Source organism: Apium graveolens, chromosome 2 (assembly GCF_009905375.1).
Source record: "Apium graveolens cultivar Ventura chromosome 2, ASM990537v1, whole genome shotgun sequence".
NCBI lineage: Eukaryota > Viridiplantae > Streptophyta > Magnoliopsida > Apiales > Apiaceae > Apium > Apium graveolens.
The window spans coordinates 63,243,636-63,261,446 of record NC_133648.1 but is presented as its reverse complement, the minus strand read 5'-3'; positions in this window follow the sequence as shown (position 1 = coordinate 63,261,446).

Here is a 17,811-nt window from a genome sequence, read left to right as displayed (position 1 = left end):
ATCTTTAAATGATTTTCTGAATGCTTTTATTTATAAAATCCATATTTAATTCAAGAACTCTTGAAAAATTATAAGACTTATATTTATTTAAGTTGGGAATATTCCGGGAATTTTAAAATTATTTTGAAAATTTTCGGGATTAATTTCACCCGCGCGTTGTTTCGTTTATTTGTTAAACGCGGGCGTAAAGTGCATTTTAGAAATTGTTTTAAAATTTCGAAACTTATGTTTTTTATAAACTTCAGGATATTTGTACCTTTTAAGTCGATTTTCGTAATTTTCTGAAGTTATTTTACGTGCACCTCGGTCCGTTAAATTCAAATTTCGAGATAAACCGGGTCTCAGAATCTTCGTAATTATCCAATAATATACGTGATTAAATTAAATGAATTGTACTACTAATTGTACTATTATTTGTACTACATTGATTTGTACAACAGAGATATATATAAAAAAAAAAAAACAGACAAAAACGTAACACAGAGATCCTGTGTTTCTTCCCCTTTCACCTCCATCTCGGTTCTCTCTCTCGACCCTGTTAGTCTCCCTCTGCAATTCTTTCACTTAATTAATAGTTCCCCAGTCTTTCTCCTCTTAATTCCTTTTTCCTTTCCCGTGCCCGTGTTCTTCCCGGGTGTGCTGTGATTCTCTGCATTTCCGGTGAAATTCCAGCCGCCTTATTCTGGCTGGTCACGATAGCTGCTGGTTCTCTTCTACTTATCGATATATATATATATATATATACTCCTGTTTTATATGTGTATCTGTCAGTAAGGGGAGCCGCCTGTTGTGCTCACTGTTGCCGCTTGATTTCCATTTTTCCGTTCGCGCGTGTGTGCGTGGGTCGGTGGTCCTATGAATTGATCTCTTTTTGCTGATATATTAATTTCTCAGTTAATTCGTGCTGAAAATTATTTAATAATGTCGGGATTTAATTATATATATCGGGGAAATTCGCGTAGGACGCCCGATATAAACGGGAACCCGCAAATTTTACCACCGTCCGCGATGAATTTCAACGAGCGGATGGTGGACGATGATGATGTTTATCTGAGTCCTAATATTTTAAAATGAATAAATTAATTCATGAAATTATATTTGAAACAAGAATTTGATTTTATATTAAAGTCGAGTACTTAATTTAGTGAATGACTTTGTAATTAAATTGATTGTTGGGTTGAACTGGAGATTGTTGTGTACTTGATTGTGGTTGGTTTGAAGTCGATTAATGTATCGACGGGTAGTCCGATAAACAGAGGTGACGCTGCCCGATTTCCGGGAAATTTACCTACAACAATACGGGCGCGTATCCGACGATTATCGGGACATCGAATGGTTATATAGATATATATGTGTTCTATATGAAACTTGGTTGCACGATGTGATAAATAATTTGCTAAAATCCATAACCCTGATTTGTAAATTACAAGTATACGTATTTTCGGAAAATGAACACCAAACCGATTTCTCGAGAATGTGAACCCTGATTGTTGGGTGTGTTGTTATATTATAATAATGCATATAGTTACGAGTCGGGTTTGAATATCGTTGGGTAAGAATTAGTATCGAGGATATGTCAAGCATACCTAGACGTCTAACGTAGGGTATTTCGACCCTGTAGGTTATAGTCCGGAACCTGAAAGTGGACGATGGACTAATGATAACCTAGTGGTCAGTCGACGAGCTCAGTAGAGTTTCAACAGGAAGACCTGAGTGTCGAAGTCGAATCCAATGGGATCTAGTGGTTGGACGTTAGAGCCTGAGCAGCAGAGTCGGCTCAGAGTTGATCAGTAATAGTTGTAAAGCCTTGTAAGGCAAGTGTTTCTGAACTTTTTTTCAAGATATATTACCAATGTTTTCGAACTGTTTCATAACATGTGGCTATTATTAAACATAACTCCTGTTTTATAATACAAGTGCTTTAAACTGTTTAACCTTGTACCCTGATTTTCTTGATTTTGAGCCATAAGCCTTACTCTTTGTAAATCATCCTTTGTTGATCCTCACACACCAAACCACACAGATATGATACTACTCCCCAAATGTTTAACTACCAAACACCAAACACTAGAAGAAAATTGTTTGAAAACACAGAAACTTTTATACTCCAACCATTCTTTATAACATCAAAGAACTATACCTTGAAAAATCAGCATTCGTCTAACACCTGATCATTTTACAAACTGAAAATCGTTTCCTACACAGACCCTGATATACCCTTGAGATATCTATGAGTTTCCTTACGTTTTTATTCAGGTGTTTAACCATCCTTGATTATGATCTTGTTTTATCAAATTATATTGTTTATCATATTGAACTGCTTTTAAATTGGATAGTTTTATATATGTGGACCGGATTCGTGGTCAGACCATACCAATGGTCAAGTTAGGCCAATGTGTGCCTTGGATCCAGTAATTAGAGCAGTGCTGTGTGCTTGCTCGATGTTAGTGCGTGACTGATCAGCAGCCTAACCTTGATTTTTAAAACTTAAAATGAATATCCAATTCTAATGATTAGTTAAAAAGAAACTTGATTCATCAGAATTATCTCATTTGATCATTGTTGAACCTCAGTTATCGTTATTATGACTTGCTGAGCTAGTTAGCTCACTCTTGCGAACCTTTTTATGTATTCTACAGTTAAGAAGGATATGGCTGATAGCGAGGTTTTCCCAGCTCAATATACGAGCTAGGATTCCAGATTGAGTTGGATCGAGCTAGCAGGAGCTTATTGCGGTAGCGAGATAGTAAGATTGTAAGGATAAATTTTATTGTCAGTTGTAAGTTAAATTAGTGGGGATTTGGTACGTTGTAATAAAAGTTAAGGTTGTGACTTGTTTTCATATTTTAACCTGTTACGATCCGTTGTTATGTAAAGCAGGGTCATTGCAATTAATATTTCATATACAGGTTGATATATTGTATTTGTGTTGTGGACCCCAGACTTCTGACCCGGGTTTGGAGGGCGCCACATTAAGTACTTCAAAGTACTTGCAATATAGAACAAGAACCATTAGGAATACTTGCAATTATATTATAGGGAAATGCAGAAACACTTGCCTTATCAATCGCTTTTATTCTACTTGCACTTGTCAATTGATTCCTACTCACTGACCACTTTTTTTCCCTTTCTATGCCTCGCTTCCTCTGTTAAACATCACATATACTTAACAACACTACATCTCATCTCATTATATTCGATACAAGCTTCTAACTACCCTTCGTTTCACCCAAATCCGACGTACGGATTGAAAGTTATGAATAAAACAGTCAAACAATACACGTACATTCATATTATGCATTAATCAGATCACATATAACACGTAGCATGTAAGATATTCAATCACAATAATTTTTCAAAGACGATTCGGGGTTAAAATGATTTTCCAGGTATTTAATACGAATTTTTGAACATTTTTCGGAATTTAAACGGGACTCCGAATCATTTTATAAATAAATAATATGTTTCGAACACCCGAATCTGACTTTAAAATAATTTAATACTATTTATCGAGATTTGAATATAACTTTAAATAATATTTAAAACTCAAAACTATTTTTTGAAATTTTTAAATCAAAAATAAATAATTAAATCTAATTATTAAATCAATTAAAAATAATTAATAATTAATTAATAAATTAATAATAAATTAATCGACTAATTAAAATAATTAAAAACTAATTAAAATTAATTACTAAATTAATTTCAATTTATTTTTGAATAAATAAATAATTAAAACAATATTCTGAATTTAAAATAATTAAATAAATTTTTTTCTGATTTTTAAAAATATAAAAATTTCATTTTTAAAATAAAACTAAACAGCAATCCGGTATTTGCAAATTTATTGAAACTTTAGTGACTGAGTTGTAAAAACAAATTTTATAAACTGATTTTGAAATTTATGGATTAAAACCGGGTCAAACCCCAGGTCAAAATTGACCCGGTCGGGTCACCCAACTATTAAAGAACTCGCCGGAAAATGCAGAATTTGGCGAGCCTAATTCCGGCAATTCTACGAATCGTTTGATTCCGTTCTTTTCATCAATACACTCCTAATCTTCCCAGAAACCCATGGTTGTGCTCGGTTCTTGCTCATAACCCCAGGGTCGAGTTTTCCGGCGAAAACGCCATTAACACCGGCCGGGTTCGAGCTTTTCCGGCGAGGTAACACAGGAATCCAACATAGCAATTAAACACATAAATCACCTCCTTTTAACAAGGTCTATAGGCTGGTACTGATCAATCGAACCCAAAATTATCAGAAATGAAAACCCCAAATCGAATGAAGAATATTCAAACAATAAAAATCCTAATTTCAGTTTTCCAAAATCAAACATCAATTTCTATATGTTATTGAACTCGGTTTTCGACATATAATATACCAAAATGACCATAAAAGGATTATCTACACAATGGAATCATCAAATTATATCAACAATATCAAGAATAAATTTTCATAATTTAATCTATTATTAATTCAAAGTAAAATAATTAAATAAGAAAAATACCTCGATTCCTGCATAAAAATGGATGGTTGATTCAGAAAGGTATTTTTGAGAGCTTCGATTTGATATATTGCACGCCCGAATCGGAGTTCGATAATGCCTTCGTTCGTGGGTTTGATTATGAAGAACACTTTTCTCTGTATATCTTATATGTTTACTGATCGAATATGATTTTACGAATAAAATGAAATAATAAAAGGGCTATATATATTTATGGAATATTGGTTTGTGTTAGATCGTTTTGGATCGATAAATTAGTTACTTAGCCGCTAAGTAACTGCAAAAACGATCCGATTTAATACCCATATTGGATAATTATCCCAACCGGGCTTTTTATAAAACATTTTATACGAAAATAATGTAATATTATCCCGCCATTCGAGAATACGGGTTTTGTTGATATATCGAAATAATTATCGTCTCGAAAATTGTATGCCGGGACGCATACGGGTCAAACCGTAATCCGGATCGAAAAAGTCAAAACACGAAAAATGTCTGGAATTACTAGATTAGGTTAGAAAGGAGTTTTTGGAAGAGTTTCGGGTTGTAAAAACGTAAAAACGGTTGAGGTTGGACGATTCCCGACTATATAAAATAATTTTGTAATTATTCAGAAAATAATTATTGAATCTGTAAATTATTATAAAATCATATAATGATCCAAAAATTATCATAAAAATATCACAATTATCTATATTTTATTCTGGACATATTCACATTTAATCATATATATACATCTATTTGTGAATATCAATCAATAGATAATTCACCAAAAATCACGTGATAATCATATAACAATCATTTATTGATAAAATAATTACACGCAATATCCCAGATATTATAATGAATATCCAATCTGGAAGGTGAAGATGGCCATGTGTCTGGAAGCAACAGATCCTGAGTATCTAAGCAGGATTTATGATGGCCCACATAGGCCAATGAAGGTAGTTGCTGTTGTTGCTGGTGAAGAAGAAACGATGTTTGATAAGGATAAAAAGGACTATACTCCTGAAGATCTTTCATCTATTATGAAAGATACAAAAGTGAGACAAATTTTTCACAATAGTTTTGACAGTGTTATGTCCAGTACAGTTATTGGATCTAAAACTACCAAAGAAATTTGGGACACCTTGGAAGTCAAGTGTCAGGGAACGACTGCTATTAAGAAAAATAGGAGGACCATACTGGAACAGGAGTATGAGCACTTAACTCAAAATCTGATGAGTCCTTAACTGAAATCTATGACAGATTTCAAAAGCTGATCAATGACTTGTCTCTGATTGATAACGAATATGACCAAGAAGATACTAAATTCCTTCCTGCTCTCCCAGAAAAATGGGACTTGAAAGTCACATCAATTGGGGATAATTATGAATCAGATGAAGTTTTCTAGATGAGATCTGTTACGATCGGCATTTTGTGTAATATTATTTGTGGACTTGGTATAATATTAGAGCCGAATGCAAATATACTAAATGGTTGTACGTTGTGTGAATGAAAATTTCTGCATTATAAATTTGCTTTATGTGGTATATGATTTTTCAAAGGAAAAATTTATTTATTTCCCTTATGTTTGATTTATAAGGAATATTCTAAACCTTGGAGAAATTTTCTTTTAAAAGTTATTTTGTTCACAAATTTCAAAAGTGATTTTATGAAATTTCTAAAAATCCAAGTTATTTTATGGTATAAATTTTATAATTTTTGAACTTGTGTTTTATTTTATAAAAACAAATTTATAAAAAAATTATTTGTTATAATTAGCAAATTACATAGAAGCCCTTGCATGCAAATCACCCTTCTATTCTCTCAAAGGGCAAAGGAGACCTTTCCAACCACACTAACTCATTTGTTAAATACCAAATTACCACACTAACCTTGCATGCAAATGGCCTAACTTTACCTAGAGGACATTTTTGTACATTCTCATTTCCACTCATTCTTTTTGCCAATAAAACCAAAAACAAGGTGGGGAGAAGTCATTTTCACTCACTCCACACTCTAACACACCTTATTTTTCTCTCCTCCCCTCCCTCCTTTGTTGCTCTCAGCCGAAGCCCCCCCATCCCCTACTCCCTTCCATTTTTCATTCCATTTCTCATCTTCCCTAGTGTAAATCTTCTACCTACATTTATTTCATATACTTCCCAAGAGTTTTGTGACTTGGGAATTGAAGTTTCATAGTTGCATGTGTAGTTCTTGTGTGATTTCCAAAGAGAAACTCTTGATTCTTGTGAATTCAAGAGCTCTCTATGAGATATATTTTATATATGTGTTAACTAAGTATTTTATGGAGAAACCATGCTTTAAAATCCTTTTTATGCTACTGAAATTTCATTATATATTCATATTTAGCCATGCATGCTAGTTTTAAGATGATAAAATGATGATCAACCATGTTTTGCATGATACTCTTTTTGAAATCATGTTGTTATGTCTAAAAATCTATAAATTCGAAATATGTATGCTTAAAATAGATTGTTTTCATGATAAATTTCTTATTAATAGCTAAGAGAAGACATATTTCATGATTATTAAGGATGAGTAGTAGGTACAAGTCGAATTTGCAAGCATTTAAACTTTATGCCTAGCCGAAATCTTGTTAAGTGTTTTCCATGAGTTACATGTTATATTTTTAGTTGCATGTTGTTGTTCTTGGGCATGGATGATCTCCCCTCCTGTTGAGGCACTATTTTAGGACATTAAGTCACTAGGTTTGCTTTGGTAAAAGTTGGATGCTTGGTTTTTAAGTGGGAGTTAAGATGGAAATGGATTAGTTAGTGTTTGCGTTTTTCAAGATTTGATGCACTAGTTCATGGGGAAGTTTTGAATGAGCATTTGTTGTGCACTTTGAGGCCAAAGCCACCAGAAGCTAGCCCTAGGAATATATAAAAGGTTTTAGGTGTTTGTTGGAGGTTTCTAAGTCGTTTGGTTGGGTGCACGAGTAGAATCACAAAATCTGTCCGGCAGGGGACAGTTTTGTTGCAACTTAGAAATAGGAAGTTTTGACCATGTCATGGGTAGGCCCTCATTAGGCCCTGTTGGGCCTTAGTTAGAGGGAGTGTCAAAGGATTTTTTCCAGCCATAGTTCATAAGATTTGAGTTAGAACCATATGTCACAAGTTAGTTCAAGTCAGGGCATTTTCTGCCCAGAAAAATAGGGGAACCATGAACTTTAAGCTTAGGCCCAAGGAGGCCCAAGCTAGGCCCTTGAGCCACATCGAGTTTGGGAGATGCCTTATGGTCAGAAGAGTCTAGTGTAGAAGTTTTGGAGGTAAACTTGTAGTGTAAGAGTGTCTAATGCACTCAAGAAACCATAGATGTTATTCTGAAATTTTCCTTAGTGAGCACTTTCACTTATCACATAGTTTTAGAACACTTATGAGTGAGACCTAGGTTGACCACTATGGTTGCAAGATAGTATAAAACCAGTAGAGTAAAAGCCCAAGTGAGGGTCAATAGGTTTTGGATAGTTTAGTAAAGGCACATCGAGTTAGGAGACCAAAGTTGAAGACTTTGTCTAGTTCAGCGATCAAGTGACTTAGTTGGGGATCGAGATCATCGAAGCCTAGTGTTGCATTATGGTGTGTGTGATATTATTTGATATTAAAATATGATATGCGAGTATATGTGGCTATGTGTACTATTGTAGTTATAAGGTGATTATAAATTTTGTGCATATAGGCCTAAGTGCCATTTGTGTTTAATTTCGGGTTGTAAATAGGTTGAGTTGGTGAGAATATATTATAATGAGGTTATTATTATTTATGTAGGATCTCGAGACGAGGGTAAAATTGCCATAAAGGCCGAGTAAAGCTTCCAGTTGCTCCTACCTGCCAGACCAGTCCATCCTTTCTCAAGGCAAGTGATTCAACCTGTTTTTTGTTTACACTGCAAATGTGTGATAATTAGCTCCTATATATATGATGCGAGTATCCTGAGTTATCTTGCTATACTTGAACCAAGTGATTCTTAAATCTATCTTCGTATTATATAGAAATGCCATGAACCCTCAAGTACATATTGCAAGTAGATCGAAAGTCGTATCATGCTAGTACATCAAAGCAATTGGAATGCCATGATAAAATAAAGATTTGTTATAATACTTGATTGATCCTCTTGATTAACATGCTATTGATTCCTAAAATCTTGACATCTCACCCTGTTGCTGGAATCCCAATAGAAACTTTACCTTGATACCTAAAAGCCAGATATTCTTTAAAGTTGTTCATGATTTTTTGATAGCCCTATCCTTACCCTAAAGTTCGACATCCTGATATACCTTAAGCTAATGATCACTTTCTTTATACCTTAACACCTCTAGTATACTTGTAACCCTTGATGCTTATCTTCTTAATGTTATAATACCTATACCTTGTCTACAACCATTGCTTTAAGCCTAGTTTGGCATTACTCTTTCATATTATCCAATAGCCTTGCTAAATCTCCTTGTCAAAGTTCTTATATATGGAAACCTTTCAATTACCCTAATATAGTAAAGTCTAGTGGATCATGGCCCTGAGATTTGGTGACATATTCCCAGTGTTTCAAAGTTGATCTATAATCCCTTGATAAAAATGTTTACTATTTAAGAGATTTTATTATAAATCGGCATCAATTTTTGAAATGATTAAAATATGGATTTTCACTCCCAAAGGGGGATAAATGCTTTCTTTGAATAATGGATCTGGACTGAGACGCGAGTCCTTTCCACACTTATATTGTAGGCTTAAAAGTTCCCTAGGGATCCCATTAATGTTTTAGAACCCAGCGAGGTTCGGGATTACTTCGCGGTTGATCACCGGCTGTAATTCGTAGCGTCATAAAATGATTTTGATTAAGATATGATTTTGAAAATGTTTTGATTCAAGCAAATGATGCCATCACCCAAAATTTCATCTCTGGTTATTAATAGTTATATCTTCGCATTATCATTCTTTAATATCTCGATTTATGCTTTGTGCCGTATTGTCTAGCACTTGTTGAGCATTTGGCTCACTCCTTGCTTTAACCCTGATATTACAGCTAGCAGCTATGGTTAGATTCAAGCAGACAACACGTAAGACCTGTGATGCCGATGCGTATGTTCGAGCTCAGGTAGAATAAGAGATAGTTTTGTGTGAGGACTCGATATTAAAATCAGTTGTAATAGATGGTAGTGTTGTGCTGTTCCAAACCCTAAACTGTAAGATCTTGGATTCGGTTATATTTACTTTCTTTTAAATATTGTAATAGTTATATATTTTGTTTGTTAAGTTGGGGGTGTGACAAGATCTATGGCATGCTGAAGACTCATGAACTAGAAATGGAGCAAATGAGAAATAGGAAAGGACCAAGAGCAAGTCAGGTTGCTCTCAAAGTTAAAGAGATGCCAAAGGAGAAATCCAGGAGAAAAGGTCACTCCAAAGGAAAGTCTATGATTGCAAAGTCTGATAATGAGTCATCAAACGTTGATGATGACCCAAACTCTGACAGTGAATCAGATACTGAAAGTGATCATGATAACAATGAAGATATGGAATAGATGGAAGCTCTGTTGGTTAAAAGCTTCAAAATATTGTCTACAAAACATCAAGAACAAGAACAAAAGATTTTCCAAGAAGGGCTCTAGATCCTGAAACTCTGATAAGAGGAATTACAAAAGAGACTCAGATGTGAAGGAGTCAAAATATGGAAAGTTTGACAAGTCAAAGGAGAAGTGCTATAACTGTGCTGGAGTAGGACATTTTGCAGCTGACTGTAAAAAGCCTAGGGATGAGAGGAAATAAGTCTTGATCACCAAGAAATAGAACTGGGATGATACATCAGAATCAGATGATGAAGTCAACTATGCTCTTATGGCAAATGTTGTTACTGAGGCTGACAATACTGAACTAAAGGTACCTCAGACTACACTTGCTTTCAATACTGATGATATATGTGAATTAAGATTGTTTTTTAAAATTTCTGTATGTTAGTTATAGGGATCAAACTCCTGAGAATGCTAGGATCAAGGGTGAAAACCTTGATCTTAAGAAAAGGAATGATCACCTAGAATCTGAGTTGATTTTCATGCTAGAAACTTAAAAGGAAAGAGATGATGCTTTGTATGTTAAAGAAAAATTGTTAGAAAAGCATGCTTATCTAGAAAAAGAATTAGCTTAAGAAAGAGCAGTAATTAAGCTTTGGACTAGTTCAAGAAGAACAACTCAGGGTTCAATAGAAAATGACTGTTGGGGATTAGGATTAGGATATGCTGATAAGACTAATTATGGTAAGAAAAATAAGGAAGAAACTGAGAAGGCTAAACCAATAAATATTGATGTTAAGGTAAAACTAAACTAGTCTCAGTTAAGACCTATTAAGTTTAACTTAAGTGCTGATGCTGTTAAGTTAGTTTATGAAATAATGTCAACATCAGAATCTAAGTCAAATTTAAGAACTGATAAGTGTGAACCTGTTTATACAAAATCAGTAAATGTTGGGTTAATGACTCAGAAACAACTTAAGCAAAAGTCGAAGGATGTTAAGATGGAAAAAAGGAAAAATAACCTAGATAACATAAAAATGGAAAAGAAGGTGTTAATAAGGAGAATAAATATAAACTCTTCTCTAATGCACCTGGAAAGGTTTGTTTTAACTGTGGTAGTGCTAATCATCTTGTTGTTGCTTGAAGGAAGAATAAAGGGATAAATAATGTTCCTCCTAAGTCAGAGTTTAGGAATAAAACATTTAGATATAAACCACAACATCCATGTTTTCATTGTGGTAGTATTTGGCATTCAATTTACATATGTAAAGAGTATCACAGTTTGTATTATGACTACTATGAACTCAACCCTCTTTGAATAAGACAAAAGTAGATTTTGTATGTGTAAACTCTGATATTAAGAATGTTAGCAAAAGCTCTGATTTAAAGTCTTCTGTTGCAAATGTTTACAAACTTAAAAAGGCGAAAGGATCCAAACAAGTTTGGGTCCTTAAAAACACTAACTAATTGTTAAATCTGATTGCAGGGTAGCAGGAAGAATTCTCTAGTATTGGACAGTGGATGTTTAGGACATATGACTGGAAATAAATTCATGTTATCATAGTTTAAGGAAGAGGCTGGCCCAAGTATTTCTTATGGAGATGGCTACTTAGGAAAGAATTTGGGATATGGCAATATTAAACTTGGAAATGTCATCATTGAAGATGTAGCTCTGGTTGCAGGACTCAAGCATAATTTGATCAGTATGAGTCAAATCTATGACAGAGGTTACCATATGAATTTTTATGAGGAATATTGTGAAATTGTCAATAAATCAGATGGCAAGATTGCAATGACTGGTGTTATAAATGGTAACTTATATGAAGCCAGGGTCTCCACAAATACTGATAATTCTGAAGTATGTCTACTTAGTAGAGCATCTGTGGAAGATAGATGGAACCGGAATAACAGACTTTCTCATCTCAATTTCAATAACATCAATGAACTTGTGAAGAAATATCTTGTAAGAGGATTGCTCAATGCACTATTTACTCTTGATGGCTTATGTGATTCATGCCAGAAAGCCAAACTAAAGAAAACATCTTTCAAGAGTAAAACTTAATCCTCAATTCTTGAACCATATCACTTGCTGCACATTGATCTTTTTGGTCTAGTCAACGTAATGTCTATTACAAAGAAGAGGTATGCCCTTGTTATTGTTAATGAATATACAAGATACACATGGGTGTATTTTTTACACACCAATGATGAGACACCTTCCATTCTTTTTGATCATGTAAGAGAACTGGAGAAATGATCAAATTATAAATTCAAGATCATTAGAAGTGATAATGGAATTGAATTTAAGAACAACACTATAGAAGAGTTCTGCAAGTACAAGGGAATCAAATTGTGTTGCCCAGTAGTAATATAATTGTTTAAGGGGGCTTGGATACAATTGTATAGATGTTTCGAACAAGTATTAAAATATAACAGTTCTTTATATTTCTGATAAAAACTGTTACAAACTCTCTCAAGAAATATTGATGTTCTTGAGAGATGCTAGGTCGTACAATACACGAGTTAATCACTATGTGATGACCTAAATTGTGTTTATATATTACACCACTGCTACAAATCAATCTTAGATATGTATTATCAATTACTAACAGAATGTCATATATATCTTTAACTGAAAATATAAAGTCCTATCACTCAGAATGTAACAGATATCCATCCCTCAAAATAAGGAACAGACTCAATCTTCATAACAGACTACCTTCAGATGCTGATGACATGTAAATACTGATGATGCATCAAATATTGATGACACCTAAAATGCAGTCAGATCCTGAGCTTCTTCTGATCATTGAGAATCAGCACATAACAAACAGAAATTTTATGCCCCTGGAACTCCATAATAAATGGAGTTGTTGAAAGAAAGAATAGAACTCTTATAGAAGCTGCAAGGACCATTTTTAAGGAAGCAAAATTTCCTACCTACTTCTGGGTTGAGGCTGTGCAAACTGCTTGCTTCACACAAAATGCAACATTGATCAACAAGCATGGTAAACCACTATTTCAGATGGTGAAAGGAATGAAACAAAATTTAAAGTACTTTGATATTTTTGGCTGCAAATGTTTTGTTAAAACTCATCTAGAACAACTTACTAAATTTGATCTAAAAGCTAATGAAGGCATTTTTGTTGGATATCCATCATCAAAAAAAGCTTTCAGAGTTTATAATCAGAGAACAAGAGTGGTCATGAAATCTAGTCATGTGTCTATTGATGACAAGAATATCACAGGTCTAGAGGATGCAAATGACCATGAAGAATTGAGATTTGAAAATGAAGTACCATATGCTGAACAGTTAAATCATGATATTCTGACAGATTCTGATAATCTGACAAATCCTGATACAACAAATCCTGACATCACTCTAAGCTCTGATGAGCCACATGACAGTGACAACTATTCAAGAACTGAAGCACATGTTGAGGTGGAGAAACATGACTCACATCAAGGGTCAAGTGATTCAAATCAAGGAACATCAGTAGATACTCCAGCAGGCACTGATTCCTCAAATACTGATGAAGCAAATACTGATAGTACTGGAAATACCGATTCAGGGGGAGCATCAGGAAATAACAGTAGTACAAGGCAAAATGAGACAAGGGACTTCATGGATCAAGGGGAGGTTCTACATCAAGAAGTCAACTTCCTTCTGCAAGAAAATGGACTAAGTCACATACACCTGACTTAATCATTGAAAATTCTGATAGTGGTGTGAAGACTGGAAGAGCCACTAAGAGTGAATGTCTCTATCATTCTTTTCTATCTCAAAAAGAACCCAAGAAGGTTGAACAAGCTCTACAAGATGCTGATTGGATCACAGCAATACAAGAGGAGTAAAATGAATTTGAAAGGAACAAAGTCTGGACTCTTGTACCAAGACCTAAAAATAGATCAATAGTTAGTACCAAGTGGGTGTTGAGAAATAAAACTGATAGTGAGGGTATTGTTATAAGAAATAAAGCAAGGCTGGTTGCAAAAGGTTATTCACAGCAAAAATGTATTGATTATGATGAAACTTTTGCTCCAGTTACAAGAATTGAGGCAATTAGAATTTTTCTGGCCTATGCTGCTCACATGAAATTCAAGGTGTTCCAAATGAATGTAAATAGTGCAATTATAAATGATGAACTTGAAGAGGAAGTTTTATATTGAACAGCCTCCAGGGTTCATTATCCAAAATATCCAGATCATGTCTACTTACTGGATAAAGCACTCTATGGACTAAAGGAAGCTCCAAGAGCCCGATATAGAACTCTTGCTCAACTTATGTTGGAAAGTGGTTTCAAAAGAAGTACAATTGATAAAACTTTATTTTATAAGTACCATGGTAAGGACTTGTTGTTAATATAGATTTATGTTGATGATATTATTTTTGGTTCTACTAATGATAAACTCTGTGAGAGATTTCCAAAGCTAATGCAGTATAGATATCAGATGAGTATGGTGGGAGAGTTGAGTTATTTTATGGGCTTACAAGTAAAGTAGACATATGAAGGTATCTTCATAAATTAAGCAAAATATAACATAAATTTGCTCAAAATATTTGGAATGCAAGACAGTTCAGCTGCAACAACTCCCATGGCCAATGCAACTAAGTTAGATTTAAATACTGGTTCATCAGTATATATAACTAACTACAGAGTTATGATTGGCTCACTCTTATATTTGACTGCTAGTAGACCTAAAATTATGTAAGCTACCTATAATATCTGGGATATATCGTGTAATTATTTTTTCTAATAAATAAATATTATGCATGTTCAGTATTTATTCTATGAATTAATTGTTAAGTGGTATATGTATTTGGATGTTTAAAAATAATATCAATTGAGAAATTTAAATTTTATATGTCTAAAATAAAATATAGATAATTGTCATATCTTCCTATTTATTTTTATGTTGATTTATAATTTTATAGGAAATTTATGGAATTTATAAAATCATTTTCTGAGTATCTATAAACTATTTTATATAATCGGGAACCAACCGACGTCACCCGTTTTTACATTTTTATAACCCGAAACTCTTCCGAGAACTCCTTCCTAACCTAATTGCAATATTCCGAGCATTTTCCATGTTTCGACTTTTTCGATCCGGCGTACGGTTTGTCCTGTGCGGGTCCCGGCGAAATATTTTCGATACATTATTCATTTCGGTAATTCAATAAAACTCGTATTTTTTATAAACAGGATCTTTTATTAAATTATTACAATTATCACCACGTAATACGTATAACCAGGCGCTGAGATCAAGATCTCAGTACAAATTGTACTGATTTGGATAATTATCTCGAAAACCGGTACCGTTAGGATCTGTTTTTATAAATAAACGTACCATTTTGTATCCGGAATGATCCAACGGGATACTAATTTTTCATAATTATAAATAGTCTTTACCGTATTTTATTTCATACCGAAAATCATTTGCAAACAATAATTATAGAATTTTCCAGAGAAAAACCCTAATTTCATATAAACTTTCAAGAATCAAACTACAATTTGGAGGTGTTAGTGAAATCTGCTCGGGAAGCTCTAGTAACCAAAATGGAGGTTTTGAAGTGTTCTATTAGATTATCCAAGTTTCAGAACTGCAGAATCAAAGGTTTATTTTCTATACTTTTATTTATTTTTGAATTATTTTGATTAAAAATATGAATTTTTGTACGGATGATTGTTTGAATGATTTGATGCTTGCATGTTGTAGAGCTTGTTTTCCTGATGATTTTCATATGTCATATGACTGATTTGGAGTTCAATAACATGTTCAAAATTGAGTTTAATTTTCGAATTTTAAAATTAGGGTTTATAACCCGTATGAATGTTCTTAATTGAAAATTAGGGCTTTTTGTTCTAGGGGTTATTAGCTGTTGAAATATAGTGGGTTGTGTTCCTCATTAATTTGCAATCGATTGGTGTATAGCTCGTTAATAAAAGATTCCTGAATCGAAGGGAGTTGTGTTTTTAAGTTTACGTCGAGCTCTCCGGAAATCGGGGAACTTCCCGGCCGTTTTTCGGCCAACTCAGGGGTTATCTGTGTGATTGAATGGTATGGTTAAATTCTTTGTGAATTGTAGATTAATTCTGGAGCTTTTGATGATGGGAGGATTCCGGGAACGAATTCTCCGACGAACCCCAACTGTTCATCATTTGCTTTCTATTCGAAAAACCTACTAAGTTACTATTGTCATATCATTGTTGAAGGTCTAATGGTGATACTTGTATACTGTTACTAAAATTAATTAATAAATGATTGTAATGTACTTGGACTCAGGGAATATTTTGTGTTCTAATCTTCATGTGATTCCATACTTGAATATGCACTTAATCATTTCATTACAGTTCTTGGCTGCACAAAGTCTCCGTTTTATCTTTTCTTCTTATTCAATCATTGTAGAGCCCTGAATGACTAGGGAAAACATATTAAATTTAACTCTTGTATTCTTGGGTGACATCATAGACAACCCACCTTTCAATCCAAAATCATGAATGGTATGTGTTTTAACTTTTAAGGATGCATCCGCCTGCAATTTGTTTATTTCACTCCTGTCAATTATATAATTTTAAACTCTGAAAGTCATAGTGATGATTTATGTCTGGGAAAAATGTATTAGTGATGATATTATTAGATCATTGATCTTCATTAAATGATAAACTATGCATGTTTCCTTTAAAGGGGTCATGGAAAAATTCGTTTAAATCTTTAGCGTCAAGGCTCATGACATCTCCAAATTTAGTAACCGGTGAAGAGAAATCCCAAAATATTAAAAATGACCATAATCATTACCATTAGAGATAATATTGTTATGTAATGCCAGGCTATGCGCAACCGCTCTGCTGATTTTATATAGATGCTGAAGGGAAGGGATAATTGAAGAGCATAGAAATGGTGATATCATTGTTAAAAGGTCTGATGGTGATACTTATATACTATCACCGAAATTAGTTAATAGATGAGAGGTGCATATGCTGTAATATACTTGAACTCAGGAGACATGAATAACATGAGAGGGACATGCAGTGCCAACATCATCAAAGCAAATTATATAAAAAAAGAGAATAAAATTATAAGGATTTTAAATGAAAGATAATTCAAACTATCAATAGTTTTTAATAAATTAAGGTTGGTTTAACTCTTTTAATCAAGTTTATCTAATTATTCTACAAAAAATTAGATTCATGATTAAATTAAAATAAATTATATATTATTTATAGTGATCATCAAATCTTCAGACAAATGCAACTTCTGATCTTGGACATTGCTCACACTAAAATTTTTGTTTCTGGATATTGCTCACAATAGAACTTCTCTTCTTGTCTTAATACTCAAAACTGTTGATCAAATTCTGTTTTGTTTTAAATGTAATTCTGCATTTTACCTTGCTTGAGAGAAGTCGAAGGCCTACAACTATCGAGTCCCTTACCTCAGGGGCAAAGTGTTTATTCTCCTTTTGTACCTGTATCTGGTGCTCCTCTCGAGCATAAATTTTCTATGATCTCTCCAAGTCCAGCAATAAGAATTAGGCAGTGGCAGTGCCCACCAACTGTTGGGAAAGTACCAAAGATATTGCTTGGTATTACTAAACAGAGTGATGGACCATCAGACTCTCTTACACCAGAGAAGAAGCTGCTGAACTCAATTGAAAAGGTTGAGAAAGTGGTGACACAAGAGTTGAATAGATTAAAAAGGACCCCTGCTGCCAAGAGGGCAGAGAAGGAGAGAAAGGTCCGCACTCTGATGTCTATGCGCTGAATACACATGTACTGCCATAGCAGCACA